General features: G+C 38.7%; 1 protein-coding gene across 1 annotated transcript in view; it reads right to left on the bottom strand.

The window, feature by feature from the left end:
• The window catches only part of LOC127508755 (NACHT, LRR and PYD domains-containing protein 3-like), a 168,586-nt gene that overhangs the window by 79,973 nt on the left and 73,872 nt on the right, over positions 1-14,741 (bottom strand). The window lies entirely within an intron of this gene.

The raw sequence follows: 14,741 nt of genomic DNA, 5'->3' as shown, positions 1-14,741 counted from the left end.
GTCGTGAGTTTGCTGTGTTTCCTTGTCAGATCGTTCTTGTGCTCATGTTTCGTCTCGTTGTTCCCAGCAGTTCTCCTTTTGTCTGCTATTTCCTGTGAGTTGTGTTTCTGTTCGAGTATGGATTTCTTACCCAGCTGGATTACCGTCTGCCTGTTGGATCCCAGCCTGCTGCAGTCTTCTTGCCACCAAAGCCTGACGTGTTGCATGTTCTGACCATCTTGCCTTGAATATTCTTCCTTGTTGTGGAACAATAAACTGTTTACACTCGCTACTGGATCTTGTGTTATTGTCCGTGACAAGCACGTTACACTTCAAATGTGTGCATCTTCCACACAGGACAGCATCTTCCCAAATCGTCCCTCTCTATCATTTTCATCTCATTTTTATTTGTTGACGAAAATTAGAGTAAATTTTAGTCATTCAAAACGTATTTTTATTTAGTCATCGTCTCGTTTTCGTCCGTGAAAAAAATGTTGTTGACAAAAATTTATGAAAATGATTTGTCAACGAAATTTACACTGGTCCGTACACTGTTCTTCGTAAAATAACTGACCAAATTTATCAAATTGCAACACCAGATCAACGAAAAGCAAAGCAGTGTTTTCATGTAAATTTACTTAAGCCTTGTCATTCTCATAATTCTGAAACTCAACCAGTTAATCCAGTTGTCACTGTTTCTAGTGCCTCTCTTGATAATGCTCAACCTTTTTCTGTAGAGGGATGTGATTGTCCCTGAAGACTGTGTTGAAGACAGAATTGACAAAGTTGGTGCTTGATTTTTCTAGTTTGTTTGCAGATGTGCCAAGTCGTATGCATCTGATCCAGCATGATGTGGATGTGGGAGATGCGCGTCCCATTTGTCAACGTTTTTACAGGGTTCCTATCAGCAAGCGGAAATAGCTGTTCCTTCTTGCTCCAGTTGGGCTTCACCATGTTTGCTGGTAAAGAAACCAGATTCTACTTACAGTTTCTGTACTGATTATCATAAGTTAAACGCTATTACTAAACCTGATGCATTTCCACTTCCTTGAATGGAGGATTGTGTGGATCAGGTGGGTATTGCAAACTTTGTAAGCAAACTAGATACTGGCAAGTGCCTTTAACTCTTAGACCTCAAGAAATAACTTCATTACACCATCTGGGTTATATTCGTATTCTGTTATGAGTTTCAGTTTGCGAAATGCTGGGGGTAAGGTGAGCTGTCAAGGAGAATTGAGATAACTGTGAGAACATGATTGCACTGGTGGATCGGATGCTATGTAAAAAAAAAAAAAAAAAGAATAGGAGAATAAAAGGAAAGTATGATTTTAAAATTTCACATTTTGGTTGTGTTCTGTGGTGTTGTGAGGATCCTTTTCATGGGATACAGGATCTTTTAAAGGGGGTATGTTTTTGCTCGAGCTACAGGTGACTGGCAGACTGCGGGTGATTGGATGACATAATTTTGGCACCTGCACGAAATCAATGCACTTTCAAAACTTGTTCAAACTGATGGGGGAAAAAAGAGAGTTTCTGCTTATTGCCGTTTGTTTGTCTGTCATGAGGCTACTTGAGTTCTTGGGGTATATGGAGGTTGCGGGAGACCACCACCGCACTTGAGGAGTTCTCGTTCTGATCTGCCTTCCCTAGAATAGATTTTTGGTCTTTGGTTGTGTATCTCAATATCTCAATATTTCATGGATTTAATGCTTTTGTAGACAAAAAGTACTGTTTTTTTTTTGTTAATCAATGGACACTCATGGACATTTTACCGAAGTGCCATGGATTAGATTTATCTCGTAATCGCTATTTCGTTATAAATGTATGATGTCCCGTTTGATTTTTCATGTTGTTATTTGCACACCGGACACAAATTACAATTACTGGTGCTGGAGCATCTATATCTTAAAAAAGACACCGTAGATTGACAGTAAACCTTTAGAATTTTCAAATGATATAACTTATCTTTATTAATATTTTAGATAGTATCTTAGATAGATAGATAGCTTCTTTAGCCTGCTAACATGATCACATCACTCTAGGCGGGCATGGTTTCAGTAATCAGGCACCTCAGTTCCAACCACGTGCCACCTCTTTGCCCATTTTCAGTTATCCGGGAGTGACGTGCGATGACGCGCAGCTAAGATGGCAGCGGCCTCATTTTCACTTCAAAAATGCTCTTCAGAAATCTACGGGTGATGTCACGGACACTACGTCCGTATTTTTTTACAGTTTATGGTTTACACTGATGTTACTTACATGCATACGCTGACATACTGACTATCATTTACACTAACTATTAAATATGTCATGTTTATTTCTTTAGTTTAATAAATTGTTTTGTAACAAAGCGATTGTATGGTGTCTCCCTGTTTTTGTTGCATTCTTTGACAAAGAATCGTAACAGGGTGGCAGAAAGGAATAATAATAAGAAAGGAACTCATCCCTGGTGAAGGCTCAGACGGTCAGGGAGCTTGCACTCGGCTAGAAATTAACTTCCCAAAGGCAGCCGACTGCGCACACTCCTCTGCACACCTGTTCGCTACCATCTAAAAGGCTGAAAAACTGCCCGACAAATGAAGCCACAGATGCTTCTCTGCTGTCACCAGAGCGGCCATAGAGTATCCAAGGGAATGAGCCGCCTGCGTGGTAGAGTGATGAGCTAAATCTGTGGCCATGCACAGTTCCGAGACCACCTCCTGGGATAATCCCTCCCCCTGATCCAGGTCCTTAAGCAGATCTGCCTGGTTGGCTTGTAATACTGACATAGTATGCAAAGAACCGCCAGTCTGACCAGCCACCGACTACGCTTTGCCCACCAACCTCGGTGTCATCTGACATGGCTTAGAAGGCAAAACTGAGGATGCCCTTGGGGAAAGATAACTTTCCAAATTCCTCTCCACTGCAGCCCCGATAGTCCATGGACAGTGTAAGGACTGAGGACGAACCAGACAAATGAATCGTTCAGATGATTCTTTCAAAACAGAATTCCAGACACCCAAGCTCAGAGAATCTAATTTTTGGCTCCAGTCCGTCGACAGAACAACCCCTGCTAGGTACTTTTATGACACCCATGCTTCCTGACTGAAGGAGAGGTGACAAACCAAAGCCATCTGTAGAAACCAAATGGTCACCAGAAGATAAAGAGTCTTTGATCTCCAGAACAAAAGAGACAGAGAGACAATGCAGGCCTGTTTCTCTGAGTGACCTAACTTTACAGAAAAAACCACAGAGACTGTTTCTACAACTAAAACTGCATCAAATGATTCCAAACAAGTTCAAAACAGACTTATCAAACATCTTTCAACTGCATAAATTTTATATCATGTCCACATCTACAACTCATGTAACTGTGTAACTGCTGAATGGTTGAATAAAAGTATTTTTTGTCTGATATGTGTTTAAATCTCTTTTTTCTCATTTAAATCATGGCTTGAATCTGTGTAAAATGTATCATATTCCATTTAAATAGAAATCATGTCTAAACGGTACTCTCTGCCAAAGCTGGAGATAAAAGACCGGAGATAACGCTAATGTTATGATTGGCGGCGGAGAAAAGCCACCTTTGAAACAAGACAATATCTGATTGGTCAGAACTCCTCACAGAGGTGGGACAAACACCTAAGTTTAAATAGTCACATCACAAGACAAAGAATGAGTAACAAAAAAAGACCAGAAGAAACAAAGAAAGAGACTGACAAGCTGACAAAGGACAGCCATCCAACTCTTGCTCACGTTTCACTTCTTTTTACTTAACATTCTTTTCCGTTCAGAGTCTCGTGTTCTAAGTGTTGCCGCAAAGTTTAACCAACGACTTTTGCCGCCTCAACTTTAACTCCAGCCACGACAAGAGACTTCATTTTCATTTGCCAGCATGCTCAAACGTGATTGGGTTTTACCTAACCGCAGTCCGGACCTGAAAAGATCCTGCAACAGATCATCGACTCGGAAAAACTCTTCTCTCCAAGCTAAGGACAAGAAGATTCACATTTGAAGTTGACAAGCAAGTACCTCCAGATTCTAAAGCTAAACTGGTGCAATAAATTAATGATTCATGGTTCGTTCAGGTCAGGTCTTTTGAAGAGCATATTTTGCTAGAAATCATGCTCATCATTTCATTCTCTCTTAAAACTCTTTCTCTCTCATTTCCTTTCTTCCTGCAACGTGTATGAATGTGTGTGTGTGTGTGTGTGTGTGTGTGTGTGTGTGCATGTTTGTGTTAGATTAGTTTGTGTTAGAATAAATAAAGTCTCCTGTAGATTTTAAAAGAAAGTGTCTTGTATTATGTGCTTGAAGATTTAATGTCTTAAACTGTCAATCCTGTTACTTAGCTATTAATTAGTGTTTTCACAATAGTTGAATATTCATCCACTTCAAGAGCTTATTACGTTCCGAGCAGATGAACGCTGGACGATTCAGTTGCTCGGTCGTAAACTAAATGACTCTTTATAATTCCCTATAAATTAATTATTTCATTTGAGCTGACTTTGGTCCTACAACAGTTTCACACTACATTTCCCTGCTGCAGTCATGTTCGATCATACATACTATATAATGCATGCATGTTGTCTTGTTTATGTCTTGTGCATTCTGTGTATGTTTGTTGTTCGTCACGAGTGTTCAGCATGGTCAAACTGGCTGTTGGCGCCGGCGAAACCGATCAATTGAGCTGCAACCCATTTATGACATCACTGGTTGTGCCGCGCCACGCCACGTTTAAAGTCCGTCAAAACCATTTGTGTTGTTTGTAGGGGGACTGACAAATAAAGAAGAAAGTGTCAGTATATGTGTGATTGTGTTTTGGTTATTAATTTTATTATGTTTATATAAGGGAATTGTGTTTAAAATTGTATCTATTGTATATATTTGAAGTTTAATAGAACATTAATGATTTTAATTACCAAAGAAATGGTATATCCATAGAAGCGACGGAGTCTGGCCTATAAAAGGGGAGGCCAGACTCCAATCTATCACTTGTTAAAGCTGCAGTCCACCATTTTTCCTCTTTGTCGCCATCTCTGTTTGAAACATGCGATTGCAGTCATATGCGGAATAGTTATCATTACGTTGTAACGGACAAGACGTTACATGTTTTATTATTGTATTTTTAGTTCCTTTATTCTTGTTGATTTCTTAGTGTGTATTTGGGAAATCACTTGTTGTACCACTAGGAGCAGCTTGAGGGCGCTAGTGCCTGGAGGTAACCGGGCATATAAGCTTGGCCACCATAGAGTGAGTAAGTTTGTTTGGTAGAGGGAAGCCTCATGGTTTGAACTCACGCTACCTTCTTGCTCATCTAAAGTCCTTTGTTGAGAACTCTGAGTTTCTGCTCAACTGTGAGTATGGACTGACTTTATTCCTGGTGTTTGTCAAATAAGGTCACTAATGTTAGCTATTTGCTTTCTTTCTAGAAAGGATTTTTTTTTATGTCACGTGTGCCTTATCATGGTGTTCCTTGAGAGAGCACTTAATGGTTATTATAGACCTCGAATCCCAGTTTAACTCAAGCTGGTAGCGAGGCTACAGCACATGGCCTTAACCCACACGGCGCTGTGGACGACTTAACAAAGACGTGGATTCTCTCATTGTGAATTATAGGATTTCAAACATTGCATCGCACTCATAACCTTGTGGATTTAAAGCTCATTTCATCTTCATCACTTCAACTCATCAAAAGACTGGACATTCAAATGCTAAGTTTACTCCATCTCATTGACTCATTTAAAAGAGACGAAGCTTGCTTTCAAGTTTATTCATTGACTTTGTGGCACATGTATATAAGCACTTGTGGGGAGAATAAAATAGGTTTAAAAGGTCATTTGTTTTGTGAAGAAGTTTTTATATCAGTACATGTCAAAAATCTGTTGAACCCCCCCCAGAGTAACATTTCCTTTGTTATTTCGGTGTTACCACGTGGGTTGTGTATCGGGACAGCTCGTCAGCGCGGATGAATCTAATGTTTGCTGTCAATCACTACACCAGTGTGGATACTGTACTTCAGAATCACAGATTCTACGTCTTGTAAGTATCACCAATATAAGAATTTTCACTGGAAAATGTCAGCTGAACAAGTAAATAACATGTCTGCCACTATTGTTCTGACCAACTGAGGAAAAAAGCATTAGGCCTACAATAAATCGCGCTGCTAATGATGATTAAATCTAACGATCGCTTAGCTCGGATCACGTCAAACCGTGCATATTATTATTACTGTTATACTTTGTTCTCAAATTGTTAATGTTAACAACATCAGCATTGCATGACTATCCCTGAGTCTCAATCAGCTCTCTAGCTTGTGAATCAGTATATCATGTAAATGAATGTGGCCGATTCCCTGATCAGTGCCCTGACTACTGAACTAGGGAGCTGATTGAGATGCACGCTATGTGTATTTAGTGTATATTAGTGTTACCCGTAGATTTCAATTTCTGTAGCCACTCCACAGTCCAAAGTCTTTTGCTTTTTGTCTACGGGTGAATCTCCAGTTGTCACTGATGATTGTCAGTGTCAGACTGACGTTTAATTATTTCAGCTGCTGTGAGAACAGGCTATAAATGATCCGCTACAAGCAGCATCCTCACATGATAAAACCGACTTGCCTGGACTCCTTTTTTCTGTTTACGGACGTGACCTAATGACGCAAAGACGTGGAAATCCACCAGGTCGCTCTTATTTTAAAACAATATTACAAGCTTACTGTTGTGAATCGGGCTAAGATAAGGAGATAGTTTTGAACACTGGCTGGTTATGTACTTGCTCAAATTAATTTTGGATCATTTTTAACCAAAAAAGTTACGGACTGCAGCTTTAACCAAGTCAAATGCGAGCATACAACAGTAGTGTCGTGAACAATCCCATCAAAGCGGGTATATTAAAGATACCCTTTGTGTATATTTTTTGTGTACATATTTTTCTTTACTTTCCAGTTTGTTTCTTTGACACTTTGTAGTTTTTTTTTTTTTTTTTTTTTTCTTTCTGGGGTATCTGTGTGGGGGGTTTTGTGTACACTGTATATATATTTTCACACCATTACTATGGACTTTTGTATATATCTTCGGTGCTGTAAATAAATTACACCTTGCACAACAGTGCTGTTGTGGGTAGAGCCATCTTTTTTTTTTTTTTTTCCCCTCACAAACCAATCCTCACGCTATCCAAAGCAGATCTCCAGGGGTCGCTTTGTGACTGTCTGTCTCTATTGACTCCATGCTCTCTAGGTCATCAGAATCATGAGTGAGTAATGATTCCTCATGTTCCATGGAATAAGCTTCCATTTCTGGCATGAGGAAAGCAGAGCTATGGGGAGAAGTGAGGGGAACTTGCTCACGCTCTTTAAGCAGCTCCGTCTCGAGATCCAGACAGCTGTAAGCTGTGCACAGCCTCGGCAAGCACAGAGCTCGAGCCGCGAGGCTCAGAAGCTTGACAATCTTCACTAATGAAAAGTGCCAGCCAGGAGCAAAGCTTTCTCAGTGATAAATCCTAGCAATGCATACAACCAGCACCCTCGAGTGCTGAACGTGCATGCTCCACTCCTAGACAGATACAGATAAAGCACACATATTGTGACCATCACCAGGCATTTTGAAATGCGGGCATGGAGGAATATAGCATTTAAAGTGCTCGCCATTCATTCTCTTTTCATACACTGCAATCTTCACAGGTGCATCTGCACTTCCTCATGATTTGATTTAATTGTAATTCATAGGGTAATGATTTGATTATAACTTGTTTCACGATACATCTTTTCCTCCAATTATTGCATGAAATTGTGCTTTACATTTTTTTTCATTTTACATCGATTTAACAGAAGCGTTCAAGTAATCATTTTGTTGATGACACGGGTAGCAGGTTTATTATATTAAAGACCCCCTGTGGTGGAAATCAAGTTTTTAATGTTGTTTATATGTCTATGTAGTGTTTTTAATATGCTTTAAGACAAACCATGTGCAAATTCATAAGTCAGCACCATTGCTGAGTATTTTATGTTTGAAACTGCAGGAAACCAAAAACCAGCGGTTTGAAATCATGGGTGTTTGTGACGTCACAGACTACCTTGTAACCAATCACAACAATGTGCTGGCAGGCTTTAGCATATCATTAACTATGACCGCTCTGAAGCAGGAAAGTCTCGAGAGAAGCCAGGTTATCCCGGTAAATTTTCTGTTGATATAAAAAAATAGTATAGATTTATCAATATAGCGAGTCTAAAATGATGTTATGATGAACTATAAGCCTTTCTCCACTGATGTTCTGAGTTGTTCAAAGCGTTTGTAATGATACTGATTGTTAGAAGGCAGCTGTCTGACTCTCCAACAGGAACATGGTTTGTGTAACATTAGCAACACATTATTAGCTGTTTGATAACGTAGTCAAGCAAAAGGCTAATCCTATTAATTCATATTAATTAATGACAGAACCGTCGCAAGGGCTGTGCCAAGTGTGTGAGCGCCAAAGTAAAGTGACAGATGACTTGAAGTTAAGCCAATAAAGTTCATGTTTTTGTCCTTTGAAATATTTAAATACTATAAAACATAGCTAAAACAATATTGCTCTGAGCGTGTGACCGTGATTCGTGTGCATATTCAGTCAGTGTGTCCTCGCACGTCAAGTTCAGAGAGAGATATTCAGTCCATTATAAATTCTGATTTTGGCCGCCTCTGGAATGGATCAAACCATAGATATTAGCCTACCTGATAACTTCAAGTAAATATGCTGGAAATCTGCGCTCATTCAAGAATGTGCATTTATTTCATGTAGCCACAACACAAACAACAAATCATCACTGCAGCAACGGTAGACTCTCTGAGCTGGCGTGAGTAGAGGCGGGGCTAATTTGCATTTTCATCGATCTGTGTATATTAAATGAGGCAAGGTTGTAGAGTTACATTCAAGCTATTTTAAGGCATTTTTGTGATGAAACATGAGTTTTAAGGGATAAAATAACTGACTACAGAGGGACTTCAAGACCTAATGCACAGATCTAATATAATGTTATTGTTATGTATTTCTGGTTTTGTGTGCCTTGTGTTTTTGTTATTTGAAATTTTAGGTTGCATTCTGCCCTGTTTTGTTCCTGTGTTCTGTTTTGTTTGTAGTCTTTTTGTAGTTTTTTTTTTTAATTGTTGAACCCTGATTGTTTCCAGGTTTGTTTTATTAGTCTGTTAAACCTTATGTTTTTAAACCCCAGTGTTTCTTATGTTCTTGGTCAGGTCATGTCATTGTATTGCTGTTTGTTGGTGTTCTTAGTTCAGTCTTACTTGTTGTGTTCCCTGGTGTTTTTGTTATTATTTGTATTATTTTGACACTTAGATTCATTAAATCTCACTCATTAAATGTTTGGATCCAGCTCCCCCTCGTTTCTAAATTTAACCATCATTATAGTTATTAGGGGTGACCCTGAATAGTCAAAGATTTGATGCTTCCATAGGAGGAGCTTGATTCGACTAGCAATCTCACAGTCAAATCTTCAAAGAGGTGTTAGGCGTGTTCGACATCGGCTGTGGCTGGCTGCAAGTAGCAAGTAGCAGCGTGCAGGCAGAGAGGAGCTGAAACCAGAGACTTGAAGTCAGACAATTTCTGCTTCCCGTTGTGACGCTCACGACTAATACGCTGATGTTTCAGAGACATTTTCATTCAATACTTTATGTACTGCTTACAGTGTCTGTTTGTACAAGAATAAAGAATAAAACTTAAGCATATATTATTTAAATACCACTGTTGTGGGGTCTGTTTTGTTCAGTTGTATCAGTTTTATTTTGATAAACATGACATAATATAACATTACGACTACAGATAAAGATTTGTGAGCATTAGTGAATCTGAAATTTTCAGAATAAACATGAAACAGCCAGATTCACGTGTAATCGTGAAACAGCTGTGTCGTCAGCTGTGTATGATTTCACATAGAACTACTGGTTTTCTCCCAATAAGTTTATATACAGCCAGTTCATAAGTCCCATTGAACTCTATTGGTAATGACGGAACTTGTGACTATAGTTCACTTTGGGAAACACACCCCAGATAGGGTACAAGTGATTTTTAAAACATTTTAGACGGTTCTAATTTGATTATTGGATGCTGTGAACATATTCATCTAAAAAGACTGCCACTCCAGTTTAGCGTTTATTGTCTCTGCAGTTAAAAAGAAAAAGTTGACAATTCTGGCTATACTTTCATTATTTCAATTATTTCTTTATTTTTATTTTATTTATTGATCATTTAGAGTTATCTAATTTATCTGTTTGTGGCTTGTGTTTTACATATATGTTCCCCTGCACTTTATGCATTTTGCACACATTTGTTCTGCACCTTGTGACTTGATTCTGACTATTTCATTTTTTTTTATTAGAACAGTATATTCTGTTCTAATTCAATTCTGTAAATTATTTTTTGCTTGTTTTTTGGTGCATCAATGTTGTGCTGATTTAAATTGATTTGCTGATGTGAAATGCAAATCCTGTCTGCAGTGTGGCCTTTCTGCAGTTATTTTTTAGGTTTATTGATCCAAAATATTTGTATTCATTTTCTTCTATATCTTTGTGTGGTGTTTTGTACATTGTGGCTATAAAATGCTGTGAGGAATCATTTTACTAATGTTTATCCACATTGCCTTTCATTTCAACTTAAGATAAAAAGATAAACAGGCATTGTCAGTTTCGTCTACCACTTGACAGACAGTTTTGGTCCCTTTATTAGAAAGCTGTTTCTCTGTGCTGTGTGTGAAAGAAAATAAAAGTGGTCTTAAGGCCTGGGAATACTTCATTTTCCACGTTACGCTCCGCCTTGTGCACAGTTGAGCGGACGAGCCTTTCAAAGTTTACTCCTTTGGCCTTGAGCGCAGTAAGATGCGTTTGGCGCATGTACACTATATAGTGGACTGCAGTTTTCAAGTCACTTGCACATGCACTGTTGTATGCGGACTGCAACCATTCAAGCGCAATATGCTGCTAAAGAGAACTGAATTGGGGATTGCATGTGTGTCTGTGTAGCAAATTATTATGATTATTAATTATGATTAATTATTAATATTTTAATCAGTTAATCAGATTAACTTGATGTAGCAACATTAAAATTACAATCAATCAATCAGTTAATTCTGTGAACACTCAGTATTGATTATTAATTTATTCTAGGAGAAGGGTATTTTTCATGGCCATAGAAAAATAATTCTGAGCATTTAGAATGGCTTCCAGTTTATCTGAGTGCAAATCATGCCTTAAAACTCATCTTTTCTCTCTTGCATTTTGTATGTATGTGTGTTTATGTGTGTATATGTATATATATATATATATATATATATATATATATATATATATATATGTGTGTGTGTGTGAAAATGTATATTTCTCTGCTTTTTGTTTTTAACTGTTTCTTGCATAATTTATGTATTTTTTTTTTCTTATTGTTGTAGAGCACTTTGGTCGGCCTGTGGCCATTTTTAAATGTGCTCTAGAAATAAACCGAACTTGAACTTGATTTACAGCGCTTAGAGCTAGTAGCAAGATCTAAATCATTTAAGAGACAATTTATTGCAGACAGTGAGTCAGAACCAAATACAGTGGGTACGGAAAGTATTCAGACCCCCTTAAATTTTTTACTCTTTGTTATATTGCAGCCATTTGCTAAAATCATATAAGTTCATTTTTTTCCTCATTAATGTACACACAGCACCCCATATTGACAGAAAAACACAGAATTGTTGACATTTTTGCAGATTTATTAAAAAAGAAAAACTGAAATGTCACATGGTCCTAAGTATTCAGACCCTTTGCTCAGTATTTAGTAGAAGCACCCTTTTGATCTAATACAGCCATGAGTCTTTTTGGGTAAGATGCAACAAGTTTTTCACACCTGGATTTGGGGATCCTCTGCCATTCCTCCTTGCAGATCCTCTCCAGTTCTGTCAGGTTGGATGGTAAATGTTGGTGGACAGCCATTTTTAGGTCTCTCCAGAGATGCTCAATTGGGTTTAAGTCAGGGCTCTGGCTGGGCCATTCAAGAACAGCCACAGAGTTGTTGTGAAGTTATTTTAGCTGTGTGCTTAGGGTCATTGTCTTGTTGGAAGGTAAACCTTCGGCCCAGTCTGAGGTCCTGAGCACTCTGGAGAAGGTTTTCGTCCAGGATATCCCTGTACTTGGCCGCGTTCATCTTTCCCTCGATTGCAACCAGTCGTCCTGTCCCTGCAGCTGAAAAACACCCCCACAGCATGATGCTGCCACCACCATGCTTCACTGTTGGGACTGTATTGGACAGGTGATGAGCAGTGCCTGGTTTTCTCCACACATACCGCTTAGAATTAAGGCCAAAAAGTTCTATCTTGGTCTCATCAGACCAGAGAATCTTATTTCTCACCATCTTGAGCAACTCCATGCGGGCTTTTCATGTGTCTTGCACTGAGGAGAGGCTTCCGTCGGGCCACTCTGCCATAAAGCCCCGACTGGTGGAGGGCTGCAGTGATGGTTGACTTTCTACAACTTTCTCCCATCTCCCGACTGCATCTCTGGAGCTCAGGCACAGTGATCTTTGGGTTTTTCTTTACCTCTCTCACCAAGGCTCTTCTCCCCCGATAGCTCAGTTTGGCCGGACGGCCAGCTCTAGGAAGGGTTCTGGTCGTCCCAAACGTCTTCCATTTAAGGATTATGGAGGCCACTGTGCTCTTAGGAACCTTAAGTGCAGCAGAAATTTTTTTGTAACCTTGGCCAGATCTGTGCCTTGCCACAATTCTGTCTCTGAGCTCTTCAGGCAGTTCCTTTGACCTCATGATTCTCATTTGCTCTGACATGCACTGTGAGCTGTAAGGTCTTATATAGACAGGTGTGTGGCTTTCCTAATCAAGTCCAATCAGTATAATCAAACACAGCTGGACTCAAATGAAGGTGTAGAACCATCTCAAGGATGATCAGAAGAAATGGACAGCACCTGAGTTAAATATATGAGTGTCACAGCAAAGGGTCTGAATACTTAGGACCATGTGATATTTCAGTTTTTCTTTTTTAATAAATCTGCAAAAATGTCAACAATTCTGTGTTTTTCTGTCAATATGGGGTGCTGTGTGTACATTAATGAGGAAAAAAAATGAACTTAAATGATTTCAGCAAATGGCTGCAATATAACAAAGAGTGAAAAATTTAAGGGGGTCTGAATACTTTCCGTACCCACTGTATGTATTGTGCACAAATTTTATTAACTAAATCACGAACACACAATTAAACTAACAAACACACACATACACACAAGTCACACAGACATGGGTAAAATGAGAAATGATAGAGTTGAACCGAAGTGGGAACAGGAAATGGAGCTATGGAGAAGAGCCAAAAACACAGAAAGAATCATCAGTATTCATTACAAAGCTCCTTTGTTAACAAAGGGGGTTCACAACTTTAGCTAACAAGAAGCAATTTAGTATATTCTACGGTACTTGCATTATGCCTTAGCTTTTTGAAGAATGTCTGAATATATGGTTGCAGTAGAAAGTCCTGAGAGTTCGGTCCGATGGTGCTGAAGTTGCAATCGATGCATCCTTTTAATGTACAACAATACTGAGGTGCAAATAGTATGCTTCTGCCATTATAAAATATAAATAGCATCCAATTACTATTTACACTTATTGCAAATATGTCCTGAGGTCGTAATATTGCGTATAGATGTTTGAATGTGTATTTTACTCTGTGTTGAGTATTATTTGTCTTGTGCTCTGTCTCTTGCCTTGCAGTTAATTAGCCACACCTGTTGCTCATTAGGAGTGTGCTGCAGAGCTACCACTATAAGAGGGCAGAGTGAACACTGCTTGTGGAGGTTTACTTTTCCCCTGCACCAGATTTGTGTGTTTTTCTGTGCAACTGAGTGTAAAACCAATGTGTTGACTTTGAAACTGAAGTTACTTTGCACACCTTGTGGTTTGTGAGTGCTCTGGTGATAAAACAGTGTTGCGGGCCTATTGTTATAAGGTAGTGATTTTTTTTTTTTTTCTAACATTGTTTTGGTAACTAAAAGTTATTGTATTTTTCTGATATTAATAGTTTTTATGTTATAGGAAACTGTAGGGAGGGGGTGCCACTTTTTCTTTTGTAATGTTTATCTGTTTTTGGTTAGCCAGGGAGTGGAGGGAAGCCTATGATGTTTATTTATTTTCTTTTATCTGCATAGGTCATTTAGTTCTCCTTCTAACAGTTAGTAACTCTTCTGTTTGTTGTTTTGGCTAGCCCCTCTCCTGAAGACTATTTGCTTCCCTTTTTTTCTCTCTCTTTGTTTAACTAAAATAAATATCTTTAGTTTTGACCATTGAGTGGTTGATTCACATTTATGGGGCAGACGACTGAAGGGAATCCTCCTTTCTTTTTTTTTCTCTTGGTTTACGTTTCTCCTTCTGGTTTAATTTAATCCTGTTACTGTCTCCTAACTCTAGACTGGGAGAGCTTGTAGCAGCAAAGAACTGCTACTTTAGCCTACATGGTAAACGGAACATAAGTGCATTTTTATTTATTTTGCAAATTAAAATGTTTTTTTTTTTTTTTTTGCATGTGGGATGCCAATTATAAGAATTAAACATGCATTGACTCAGATGTATGTAGATGTCTTTTTGTTGGGTGCTGTTGCCATGGTGAATCATAATATTGGAGCTCCATTGATCATGGCTTTTCATAGTTGTGGTGCACGCGCTTTACTCAGAGTCAACCTACTCAGAGTCGATTGAACTAATTCAGCTGTTCTGAAACAGAAAACTCAGTTTCCCATCTCAGGGTAAGTAAACTCAGAGTTCA

The sequence above is a fragment of the Ctenopharyngodon idella genome, chromosome 3, assembly GCF_019924925.1.
Source record: "Ctenopharyngodon idella isolate HZGC_01 chromosome 3, HZGC01, whole genome shotgun sequence".
In the NCBI taxonomy this organism is placed as follows: domain Eukaryota; kingdom Metazoa; phylum Chordata; class Actinopteri; order Cypriniformes; family Xenocyprididae; genus Ctenopharyngodon; species Ctenopharyngodon idella.
This window is presented reverse-complemented; position numbering and strand designations above follow the sequence as displayed.